The sequence below is a fragment of the Ornithodoros turicata genome, unplaced genomic scaffold (genome assembly GCF_037126465.1).
Source record: "Ornithodoros turicata isolate Travis unplaced genomic scaffold, ASM3712646v1 ctg00001067.1, whole genome shotgun sequence".
Taxonomy (NCBI): domain Eukaryota; kingdom Metazoa; phylum Arthropoda; class Arachnida; order Ixodida; family Argasidae; genus Ornithodoros; species Ornithodoros turicata.
Window position 1 is genome coordinate 260,001 of NW_026999457.1, and position 12,500 is coordinate 272,500.

General features: G+C 47.8%; 3 non-coding genes and 1 pseudogene across 3 annotated transcripts; all 4 read left to right on the forward strand.

Moving 5' to 3' along the window:
• Positions 1-1,364: 1,364 nt before the first annotated feature.
• On the forward strand, positions 1,365-1,548 carry LOC135376298 (U2 spliceosomal RNA). The gene has a single exon (XR_010417616.1). It is a non-coding gene; the product is annotated as a U2 spliceosomal RNA (small nuclear RNA).
• A 2,610-nt stretch (positions 1,549-4,158) lies between these two features.
• LOC135376299 (U2 spliceosomal RNA) lies at positions 4,159-4,342 on the forward strand. Its single transcript, XR_010417617.1, has one exon. It is a non-coding gene; the product is annotated as a U2 spliceosomal RNA (small nuclear RNA).
• A 4,935-nt stretch (positions 4,343-9,277) lies between these two features.
• On the forward strand, positions 9,278-9,458 carry LOC135376283 (U2 spliceosomal RNA; annotated as a pseudogene).
• A 1,981-nt stretch (positions 9,459-11,439) lies between these two features.
• On the forward strand, positions 11,440-11,623 carry LOC135376300 (U2 spliceosomal RNA). Its single transcript, XR_010417618.1, has one exon. It is a non-coding gene; the product is annotated as a U2 spliceosomal RNA (small nuclear RNA).
• Positions 11,624-12,500: the final 877 nt, after the last annotated feature.

Here is a 12,500-nt window from a genome sequence, read left to right on the forward strand (position 1 = left end):
AGAAACACGAGTTCCGTCCGCTAACATGCGCATTTCATGCAGTCCGACTATCATTCTAGTGCTTCTTACACGCACCACATCATGTTGAATTTGGCGACGTGACACCCGAGGAGGCAGGTGCCGCGACCGTGACCAGAGCGTAAGATGGACGTGTAATATTTATGGCTTCTCGGCCTTTTGGCTAAGATCAAAGTACATGTACCATGTACGTACCATGGAGCCCGTCACGCCGGATCTTCTCGGGCGTTACCTCTCTGGGGACAATGAAAATGACTTCCGAAGCCCGTCCAGCGGACTCAAAACAGTGTGGACTGAAGCCCGGAAAGCCTCATCCCGTCTTGATGTGATGTGGACCTTCAGTGCGGACGGCCCGGAACTGCAAAGGAATGAAGCAACCATCCCACCCAGAAGACGCACCAAGGTGATCAGCACACTACGGCATCAACTACAAGAAGAACGGGATAGGCGGCTTACTTCCCTCGCCAACCAGGGCAAGGTCTTGGAATGTGTCGCTCTTGACAAGTCAAGCTCCCACTTCATGCGCTCTGGACAGTTCACAAGATTCGCCGACTGGCGCTTCATTCATCGGGCCCGCCTCAACCTCCTCCCCCTCAACGGAGCCCGGCCCTGGACACAGGGTGACAAACGATGCAGACGGTGCGGCACACAGCCTGAGACCCTACCCCACGTCGCCAATCATTGTATGCGGTATTCGGCTGCGTATACCAAGCGTCACAACAGTATAGTTGAGCGAGTGAAACGGGCATCACAGAACAAGTACAACGTGATCAGTGAAAATCAGGTTGTGGGTAACACCGGACTTCGGCCAGACCTGGTTGTGTCAAGAGGAGAGGAAGCAATAGTCTACGACGTGACCATAGTATTCGACAACCGCCCGGAGGCTCTGCAAGCGGCTCGACGAAACAAAGAAGAAAAGTACCTACCTGTGAAGGAGAGCCTGCAAAGGAGATATCACCGAGTGCATATCGAGGCAGTGGTCATCGGCAGCCTTGGTAGCTGGGATCCAGCCAACGACCGCGGGCTCAAACGCCTCTGCTCAAGAGAATACCTCAAACTAATGAAAAAACTCTGCGTAAGTGAGGTGATCTCCTCTACAAGGGACATTTATAGCACGCACATTACTGGTGTGTAAGGAGTACATTTGGACCAGACAACAGCGAGGTACCCCTGAAAATACTACCATCGACACAGTTGTGACTGGAACTGCAACACACAAATATTGTGAATACCGTAAAAACAAACAGTGTAAATAATCATGTAAATACGTGTATACTATTGTAAATAATCATGTAAATAGGTGTATACTATTGTAAATAATTGTAAAATAATGTATATAATTGTAAATAATGTTTCAAACTCACTAATAAAACGAATTCTGTTCTTATCAGCTTAATATCTGATACGAGCCCTATTTGGACTCACGATATTAATCTTATTTTTGGCCCGAGACAGTGTGTCTGAAGCTCGCCTCGGCACTGTCAAGGGTTGCCCTGGTATTGCACTACCTCCAGGTGTGGCCCACCCGTCTCAAAACAAAAAACAAAAATTCCGAAACAGCATCAATAAGCATCAGCCATGATGACCAGAGACAGGCAAAAGAGGGAAGCGTAGAAACAAACACCAAGCAAAGCAGGGAACCTACAGCAGACACAGAACACACTGGAGACAACCACTGGGAAATGTCCTGTCTGGCCACTAGGGTACACATTCATTCATTCATTCATTCATTCTCATTCATTCAATCTATCTATCTATCTATCTATCTATCTATCTATCTATCTATCTATCTATCTATCTATCTATCTATCTATCTTATCTATCTATCTATCTATCTATCTATCTATCTATCTATCTATCTATCTATCTATCTATCTATCTATCTATCTATCTATCTATCTATCTATCTATCTATCTATCTATCTATCTATCTATCTATCTATCTATCTATCTATCTATCTATCTATCTATCTATCTATCTATCTATCTATCTATCTATCTATCTATCTATCTATCTATCTATCTATCTATCTATCTATCTATCTATCTATCTATCTATCTATCTATCTATCTATCTATCTATCTATCTATCTATCTATCTATCTATCTATCTATCTATCTATCTATCTATCTATCTATCTATCTATATATCTATCTATCTATCTATCTATCTATCTATCTCTATCTATTATCTATCTATCTATCTATCTATCTCTATCTATCTAATCTATCTATCTATTATCTTCTATCTATCTATCTATCTATCTATCTATCTATCTATTATCTATCTATCTATCTATCTATCTATCTATCTATTATATATCTATCTATCTATCTATCTATCTATCTATCTATCTATCTATCTATCTATCTATCTATCTATCTATCTATCTATCTATCTATCTCTCTCTCTCTCTGTCTGTCTGTCTGTCTGTCTGTCTGTCTGTCTGTCTGTCTATCTATCTATCTATCTATCTATCTATCTATCTATCTATCTATCTTTCTATCTTTCTTTCTTTCTTTCTTTCTTTCTTTCTTTCTTTCTCTCTCTCTCTCTTTCTTTCTTCCTCTCTCTTGCAATTTCCAATCAATCATTTTTATCTCACGGGCCGTGATGCATTAGTACTAACACCCTAGTGTTCCGTACCCATATACCACGATGCCCAAACCGGCGACGTGCCACGCGCGGACGCAGAAGGCGAGACTGCGACAGAAGCGAAACGGGGGAGACGTGCAGTGTATATCTCTTCTCGGTCTTTTGGCGGATACAAGGGAGAAAGAAACACGAGTTCCGTCCGCTAACATGCGCATTTCATGCAGTCGACTATCATTCTAGTGCTTCTTACACGCACCACATCATGTTGAATTTGGCGACGTGACACCCGAGGAGGCAGGTGCCGCGACCGTGACCAGAGCGTAAGATGGACGTGTAATTTTATGGCTTCTCGGCCTTTTGGCTAAGATCAAAGTACATGTACCATGTACGTACCATGGAGCCCGTCACGCCGGATCTTCTCGGGCGTTACCTCTCTGGGGACAATGAAAATGACTTCCGAAGCCCGTCCAGCGGACTCAAAACAGTGTGGACTGAAGCCCGGAAAGCCTCATCCCGTCTTGATGTGATGTGGACCTTCAGTGCGGACGGCCCGGAACTGCAAAGGAATGAAGCAACCATCCCACCCAGAAGACGCACCAAGGTGATCAGCACACTACGGCATCAACTACAAGAAGAACGGGATAGGCGGCTTACTTCCCTCGCCAACCAGGGCAAGGTCTTGGAATGTGTCGCTCTTGACAAGTCAAGCTCCCACTTCATGCGCTCTGGACAGTTCACAAGATTCGCCGACTGGCGCTTCATTCATCGGGCCCGCCTCAACCTCCTCCCCCTCAACGGAGCCCGGCCCTGGACACAGGGTGACAAACGATGCAGACGGTGCGGCACACAGCCTGAGACCCTACCCCACGTCGCCAATCATTGTATGCGGTATTCGGCTGCGTATACCAAGCGTCACAACAGTATAGTTGAGCGAGTGAAACGGGCATCACAGAACAAGTACAACGTGATCAGTGAAAATCAGGTTGTGGGTAACACCGGACTTCGGCCAGACCTGGTTGTGTCAAGAGGAGAGGAAGCAATAGTCTACGACGTGACCATAGTATTCGACAACCGCCCGGAGGCTCTGCAAGCGGCTCGACGAAACAAAGAAGAAAAGTACCTACCTGTGAAGGAGAGCCTGCAAAGGAGATATCACCGAGTGCATATCGAGGCAGTGGTCATCGGCAGCCTTGGTAGCTGGGATCCAGCCAACGACCGCGGGCTCAAACGCCTCTGCTCAAGAGAATACCTCAAACTAATGAAAAAACTCTGCGTAAGTGAGGTGATCTCCTCTACAAGGGACATTTATAGCACGCACATTACTGGTGTGTAAGGAGTACATTTGGACCAGACAACAGCGAGGTACCCCTGAAAATACTACCATCGACACAGTTGTGACTGGAACTGCAACACACAAATATTGTGAATACCGTAAAAACAAACAGTGTAAATAATCATGTAAATACGTGTATACTATTGTAAATAATCATGTAAATAGGTGTATACTATTGTAAATAATTGTAAAATAATGTATATAATTGTAAATAATGTTTCAAACTCACTAATAAAACGAATTCTGTTCTTATCAGCTTAATATCTGATACGAGCCCTATTTGGACTCACGATATTAATCTTATTTTTGGCCCGAGACAGTGTGTCTGAAGCTCGCCTCGGCACTGTCAAGGGTTGCCCTGGTATTGCACTACCTCCAGGTGTGGCCCACCCGTCTCAAAACAAAAAAACAAAAATTCCGAAACAGCATCAATAAGCATCAGCCATGATGACCAGAGACAGGCAAAAGAGGGAAGCGTAGAAAACAACACCAAGCAAAGCAGGGAACCTACAGCAGACACAGAACACACTGGAGACAACCACTGGGAAATGTCCTGTCTGGCCACTAGGGTACACATTCATTCATTCATTCAATCTATCTATCTATCTATCTATCTATCTATCTATCTATCTATCTATCTATCTATCTATCTATCTATCTATCTTTATCTATCTATCTATCTATCTATCTATCTATCTATCTATCTATCTATCTATCTATCTATCTATCTATCTATCTATCTATCTATCTATCTATCTATCTATCTATATCTCTCTCTCTCTCTCTCCTCTCTCTCTCTCTCTCTCTGTCTGTCTGTCTGTCTGTCTGTCTGTCTGTCTGTCTGTCTGTCTGTCTATATCTATCTATCTATCTATCTATCTATCTATCTTTATATCTTTTATCTTTCTTTCTTTCTTTCTTTCTTTCTTCTCTCTCTCTCTTTCTTTCTTCCTCTCTCTTGCAATTTCCAATCAATCATTTTTATCTCACGGGCCGTGATGCATTAGTACTAACACCCTAGTGTTCCGTACCCATATACCACGATGCCCAAACCGGCGACGTGCCACGCGCGGACGCAGAAGGCGAGACTGCGACAGAAGCGAAACGGGGGAGACGTGCAGTGTATATCTCTTCTCGGTCTTTTGGCGGATACAAGGGAGAAAGAAACACGAGTTCCGTCCGCTAACATGCGCATTTCATGCAGTCCGACTATTCTAGTGCTTCTTACACGCACCACATCATGTTGAATTTGGCGACGTGACACCCGAGGAGGCAGGTGCCGCGACCGTGACCAGAGCGTAAGATGGACGAGTAATATTTATCGCTTCTCGGCCTTTTGGCTAAGATCAAAGTGTAGTATTTCTCGCTTCTGATCTCGAGCTGATAGCAAGAGCTGATCAAAGTGCCCGGATGGCTGCCCGTAGTCCTGGAGACAGCGTTCAGCAGCGACAACCGCAACGCTCTGGTGGCCGCCTGACGGTATGGTTTCCTGTTCCGGACCACTTCACCTGCCCGGAGGATGACTGCTCTACTGCCTTTCGCACAGGAGTATGGACGTCCAGCGGCGCTCCTTGGAACGTCACCTGGAGCTGGCCCACAAGGCAAGGATTACGAGCACGGTATACCGGTGTCGCATATGCAACAGCACGTTGGGGCCTAGGCCACTCTACCACCAGTGCCTTCAAGATCACGATGCTCCTAATGCGGCTTCACGACAGTTCCCGCACTTGTGTACAACGTGTGACCGCTCATTCCCCTCAAGGAAAGGACTCTCGAATCATATGCTCTGGCACCAAAAGGAAGAGGAGAAAGGCAGACGAGCAACAAGAACATGCGAGTCGGCTGGCAGTGCTCAACCCGCACAGGAGAGCAACGCCCCTCTCCGCCATGACACACGCAGTACAACCAGCCCAGCGGCCGCCGTCAGAGCATGACTGTATTTTCAACCACTGATACGTCGTCCTCACGTAATGAACTGATATCGTCGCAAGAAGCTCTTCTAACATCGTCGTGCCTTGACCGGACGTCATCGCGGGTGGATGCAACGTGCTCCACGGGAGATAGATCAAGGACACCAGAATGCGCCGGCGTGCTTTCCGCCCTGCCGTCATCTGCCACGGGTGCGGAGTATCGGGAGCCTGCTCTATCCCGAGAGCAAGTGGGCCTACATGACCATATGGGAGGGCGTGACCAGGAGAGAACGCCAGCGAGTGCGGAGCGGGCTCAAACCGCTTCGGTGAACGAGGACGGCGATCGTGGAGCGCGCCGAGGCCATAAACGGCGCACTTCAGGCGAGTCTATTCAGCTCCCTGGCCGCTACGCTGACTGAGGAACCAAGGCCTGTGCTGACTCCACGTGACAACGCAGCAGCGTCCGAGATACGCAACAGCCAAGATGGACTGCTGGCTTCGCACATCGTGACGACCCGAGTGATCGACAACGATGACGACGAGCTACCAGAAGAACCACCAACCACGCAAGTAGAGGGCCTTACAACAGAGACAAATAATCATGGCGAAGGTACGGGCCCCTTACAGCTCCTGCGGGACCTCGCAGCTGAGGTCCGCCAAATTACGAACGGAGTACGAACAGAAGAATCGTGGGGGAGGTTTGAACACCTCCTTGAGGATGCGACTGCGGCTGTGACAGAGTATGTAAAACTACCACCTCTGCGGGAAGCAGATGAGGGAGCCCGCAGGACCATTAACCCGGAGGACCCGAGGGCAATTCAACGCTTATACAGAAGGAACCGCCGGCAGGCGGTGCGTTTAATTGTACAGGGAGCACCTACGCGTTGCTCCATCGAAGCAGCCGAGGTGGAACGACACTTCTCAAGAGTATGGAGCGCGAGTTCTACGCCAGACCTTGCGGCATGCCAGCGGCCTAGGGCTGAAGAGCAAGTAGACCTCAGCCCGTTCTCGCCGGAAGAGGTGCGTAGGAAAGCTACACGTTGCGAGAACACTGCGCCGGGCTCAGATCGTCTTACATACCGTCATTGGCTCGCAGCCGACCCGCAGTGTACATTTCTCGCTGCAGTATTCAACCTGTGTATGACGTGGAAGCGCGTACCTATGGAGTGGCGTTCGACAAGGACTATTCTCATCTACAAAAAAGGTGAGCAAGATCAAGTGGAGAACTGGCGGCCAATATCGCTATGCAGGACAATTAACAAATTATACACGAAGTGCTTGGCTGCCCGACTGCAACACTGGCTCCAGGAATACAACGTCCTATCAAAGGCTCAGAAGGGCTTCCTCCCACACGATGGTGTTTTTGAACACCAGTATCTGCTCCAACGCCTAATGGACCATGCTCGGAGCAAAGGGAAGGAGTTTTGTGCCGCCTTTCTCGATCTTACAAACGCCTTTGGCTCCGTTCCACACGCAGTCATTATCGAAGGCGTCCGAGCCAGCGGTGCAGGGGAGGCTTTCACCGAGATTGTCCAAGACCTGTATGCGGATAACACTACATCCATAGCTACGGGTGAAGAAGTGACCGGAGTGATAGCTGTCCGAAGTGGAATCAGACAGGGGTGCCCGCTGAGCGGCATTCTTTTTAACTTGGCGATAGATCCTGTGATTCGTGCTATTCAAGATAACGCCGAGGAACATTCCTGCTTAGCATATGCGGATGATCTTACCCCGTTGGCAGCATCGCCGGTGGACCTTCAGAGACGCATCGACAAGGTCGTCGCAGAGGTGGAGCGCCTCGGAATGTCCTTTAACGCAGGAAAGTGTGCGGCAATGCATATCTCGGGCCACACACCAGTTGGGATGCGTGCAACCATCTTCAACGTCAATGGAAACTCCATTCCTCCGCTGAGGGACTTTGAAGAAATTGTGTACCTCGGTAAGCCGGTGGGGTTTTCGCTGCTCAACGGCGATTCAGAAGTGCACAACATGATAGACCTAGGCCAAAAGCTGCTATGCTCGATGCTGGCCCCGTGGCAGCGCTTGGATGCCATACGAACTTTTCTGTACCCAGCATTAAATTTTGCCATGAGAACAGGCTGCATCGCCAAGACTCAGTGGGAAAAACTCGACGCACAGCTACGACCACTCATTAAGCGAACTCTATACCTCCCTAAAAATGCATCAAATGAATATATTTATGGCAGCGCAAGGAAAGGAGCGTGTGGGGTCCCAATTGCTGCTGAGCTCAGCGATATCTGCCGTGTTGACAATGCATATAAGTTGTTAACATCGAGGGATGAGGGACTCGCGACTTGCGATGGAAGACCTAATGGACATTGTGGGGGATCGCTTACGGCGCCCAGTGAATACAGCCGATGCCGAGGCATACCTGAATGGGGACACCGAAGGAGACTTCAGAGCGGTATCCACCCAGCTACGGAGTGTCTGGACGGAGGCGCGAAAGGCGTCCAGACGGCTGAACATCACCTGGACCTTGGTGGAGAGTGACCCATGCATAGGCCGGCAGACAACAACTATTACGCCTCGAACGCGTACAAAACTACTAGCTAGCATACGGGCCCAGCTCAACTCCGAGAGGGATTGCCGCCTGCAGTCCCTACCAAGCCAGGGAAAGGTGATGGCCTGCATTGCAGCAGACCGGGCGAGTAGCCACTTCATCAGGACTGGTGCTTACACCGCTTTGCGGACTGGCGGTTTGTACATCGGGCGAGGTTGAATTTACTCCCGGTGAATGGAGCCAGGCAGTGGGCCCCAGCCAACGATAAAAGATGCCGGCGATGCAACCATCCTGCAGAGACGTTGCCTCATGTCATGAACCATTGCATGGTGCACAGCAGGGCCATGACAAAGAGGCACAACAGAGTTGTAGACAGACTCAAGAAGGCTGCTCTGGCCAGGTTCACCATAATAAAGGAAAACCAGGACATTGGAGGGCTTGGACTGCGTCCTGACCTGATCCTGGCCAGAGGAGAGGAAGCAATCATACTAGATGTAACCTGCCCTTTCGAGAATCAGCCCGAGGCCTTGGCAGTGGCACGAACAACAAAAATCAGCAAGTACCAGCCGGCCGTACAACATCTCCGGAGGCGATACCAACGTGTACACGTGGACGCTGTGGTGGTGGGTGCCCTCGGTACGTGGGATAAAAAATGACACCATAATGAGGAAACTATGCTCTAGACGGTACCTAAGTCTGTTTAAGAAGTTAGTGGTGAGCGACGTGATCGCCGTATCCAGAGACATCTACACTGCACATATAACTGGAGTAGAGCCGTGAAGTGGCGCCTAGTGGTGCATTAGAAGACAATGACTCTCAGCCACTGTGAGAAGGAAAAGTGTATTGATCCGTACAGTTATTGAAATAACGGTTGTATTGATCCTTGCAATTATGTAAATAATGCTCGTACTATTTAATAAATTCATTTCTGTTCTTATCAGCTTAATATCTGATACGAGCCCTATTTGGACTCACGATATTAATCTTATTTTTGGCCCGAGACAGTGTGTCTGAAGCTCGCCTCGGCACTGTCAAGGGTTGCCCTGGTATTGCACTACCTCCAGGTGTGGCCCACCCGTCTCAAAACAAAAAACAAAAATTCCGAAACAGCATCAATAAGCATCAGCCATGATGACCAGAGACAGGCAAAAGAGGGAAGCGTAGAAACAACACCAAGCAAAGCAGGGAACCTACAGCAGACACAGAACACACTGGAGACAACCACTGGGAAATGTCCTGTCTGGCCACTAGGGTACACATTCATTCATTCATTCATTCAATCAATCAATCAATCAATCAATCAATCAATCAATCAATCAATCAATCAATCAATCAATCAATCAATCAATCTATCTATCTATCTATCTATCTATCTCTCTATCTCTCTCTCTCTCTCTCTCTCTCTATCTATCTATCTATCTATCTATCTATCTCTCTTTCTTTCTTTCTTTCTTTCTTTCTTTCTCTCTCTCTCTCTTTCTTTCTTTCTTCCTCTCTCTTGCAATTTCCAATCAATCATTTTTATCTCACGGGCCGTGATGCATTAGTACTAACACCCTAGTGTTCCGTACCCATATACCACGATGCCCAAACCGGCGACGTGCACGCGCGGACGCAGAAGGCGAGACTGCGACAGAAGCGAAACGGGGGAGACGTGCAGTGTATATCTCTTCTCGGTCTTTTGGCGGATACAAGGGAGAAAGAAACACGAGTTCCGTCCGCTAACATGCATTTCATGCAGTCCGACTATCATTCTAGTGCTTCTTACACGCACCACATCATGTTGAATTTGGCGACGTGACACCCGAGGAGGCAGGTGCCGCGACCGTGACCAGAGCGTAAGATGGACGTGTAATATTTATGGCTTCTCGGCCTTTTGGCTAAGATCAAAGTACATGTACCATGTACGTACCATGGAGCCGTCACGCCGGATCTTCTCGGGCGTTACCTCTCTGGGGACAATGAAAATGACTTCCGAAGCCCGTCCAGCGGACTCAAAACAGTGTGGACTGAAGCCCGGAAAGCCTCATCCCGTCTTGATGTGATGTGGACCTTCAGTGCGGACGGCCCGGAACTGCAAAGGAATGAAGCAACCATCCCACCCAGAAGACGCACCAAGGTGATCAGCACACTACGGCATCAACTACAAGAAGAACGGGATAGGCGGCTTACTTCCCTCGCCAACCAGGGCAAGGTCTTGGAATGTGTCGCTCTTGACAAGTCAAGCTCCCACTTCATGCGCTCTGGACAGTTCACAAGATTCGCCGACTGGCGCTTCATTCATCGGGCCCGCCTCAACCTCCTCCCCCTCAACGGAGCCCGGCCCCTGGACACAGGGTGACAAACGATGCAGACAGTGCGGCACACAGCCTGAGACCCTACCCCACGTCGCCAATCATTGTATGCGGTATTCGGCTGCGTATACCAAGCGTCACAACAGTATAGTTGAGCGAGTGAAACGGGCATCACAGAACAAGTACAACGTGATCAGTGAAAATCAGGTTGTGGGTAACACCGGACTTCGGCCAGACCTGGTTGTGTCAAGAGGAGAGGAAGCAATAGTCTACGACGTGACCATAGTATTCGACAACCGCCCGGAGGCTCTGCAAGCGGCTCGACGAAACAAAGAAGAAAAGTACCTACCTGTGAAGGAGAGCCTGCAAAGGAGATATCACCGAGTGCATATCGAGGCAGTGGTCATCGGCAGCCTTGGTAGCTGGGATCCAGCCAACGACCGCGGGCTCAAACGCCTCTGCTCAAGAGAATACCTCAAACTAATGAAAAAACTCTGCGTAAGTGAGGTGATCCTCTACAAGGGACATTTATAGCACGCACATTACTGGTGTGTAAGGAGTACATTTGGACCAGACAACAGCGAGGTACCCCTGAAAATACTACCATCGACACAGTTGTGACTGGAACTGCAACACACAAATATTGTGAATACCGTAAAAACAAACAGTGTAAATAATCATGTAAATACGTGTATACTATTGTAAATAATCATGTAAATAGGTGTATACTATTGTAAATAATTGTAAAATAATGTATATAATTGTAAATAATGTTTCAAACTCACTAATAAAACGAATTCTGTTCTTATCAGCTTAATATCTGATACGAGCCCTATTTGGACTCACGATATTAATCTTATTTTTGGCCCGAGACAGTGTGTCTGAAGCTCGCCTCGGCACTGTCAAGGGTTGCCCTGGTATTGCACTACCTCCAGGTGTGGCCCACCCGTCTCAAAACAAAAAACAAAAATTCCGAAACAGCATCAATAAGCATCAGCCATGATGACCAGAGACAGGCAAAAGAGGGAAGCGTAGAAACAACACCAAGCAAAGCAGGGAACCTACAGCAGACACAGAACACACTGGAGACAACCACTGGGAAATGTCCTGTCTGGCCACTAGGGTACACATTCATTCATTCATTCATTCATTCAATCTATCATATCTATCTATCTATCTATCTATCATCTATCTATCTATCTATCTATCTATTATCTATCTATCTATTATCTATCTATCTATCTATCTATCTATTATCTATCTATCTATCTATCTATCTATCTATCTATCTATCTATCTATCTATCTATCTATCTATCTCTCTATCTCTCTCTCTCTCTCTGTCTGTCTCTCTGTCTGTCTGTCTGTCTGTCTGTCTGTCTGTCTATCTATCTATCTATCTATCTATCTTATCTATCTATCTATCTATCTATCTTTCTATCTTTCTTTCTTTCTTTCTTTCTTTCTTCTTCTCTCTCTCTTTCTTTCTTCCTCTCTCTTGCAATTTCCAATCAATCATTTTTATCTCACGGGCCGTGATGCATTAGTACTAACACCCTAGTGTTCCGTACCCATATACCACGATGCCCAAACCGGCGACGTGCCACGCGCGGACGCAGAAGGCGAGACTGCGACAGAAGCGAAACGGGGGAGACGTGCAGTGTATATCTCTTCTCGGTCTTTTGGCGGATACAAGGGAGAAAGAAACACGAGTTCCGTCCGCTAACATGCGCATTTCATGCAGTCCGACTATCATTCTAGTGCTTCTTACACGCACCACATCATGTTGAATTTGGCGACGTGACACCCGAGGAGGCAGGTGCCGCGAC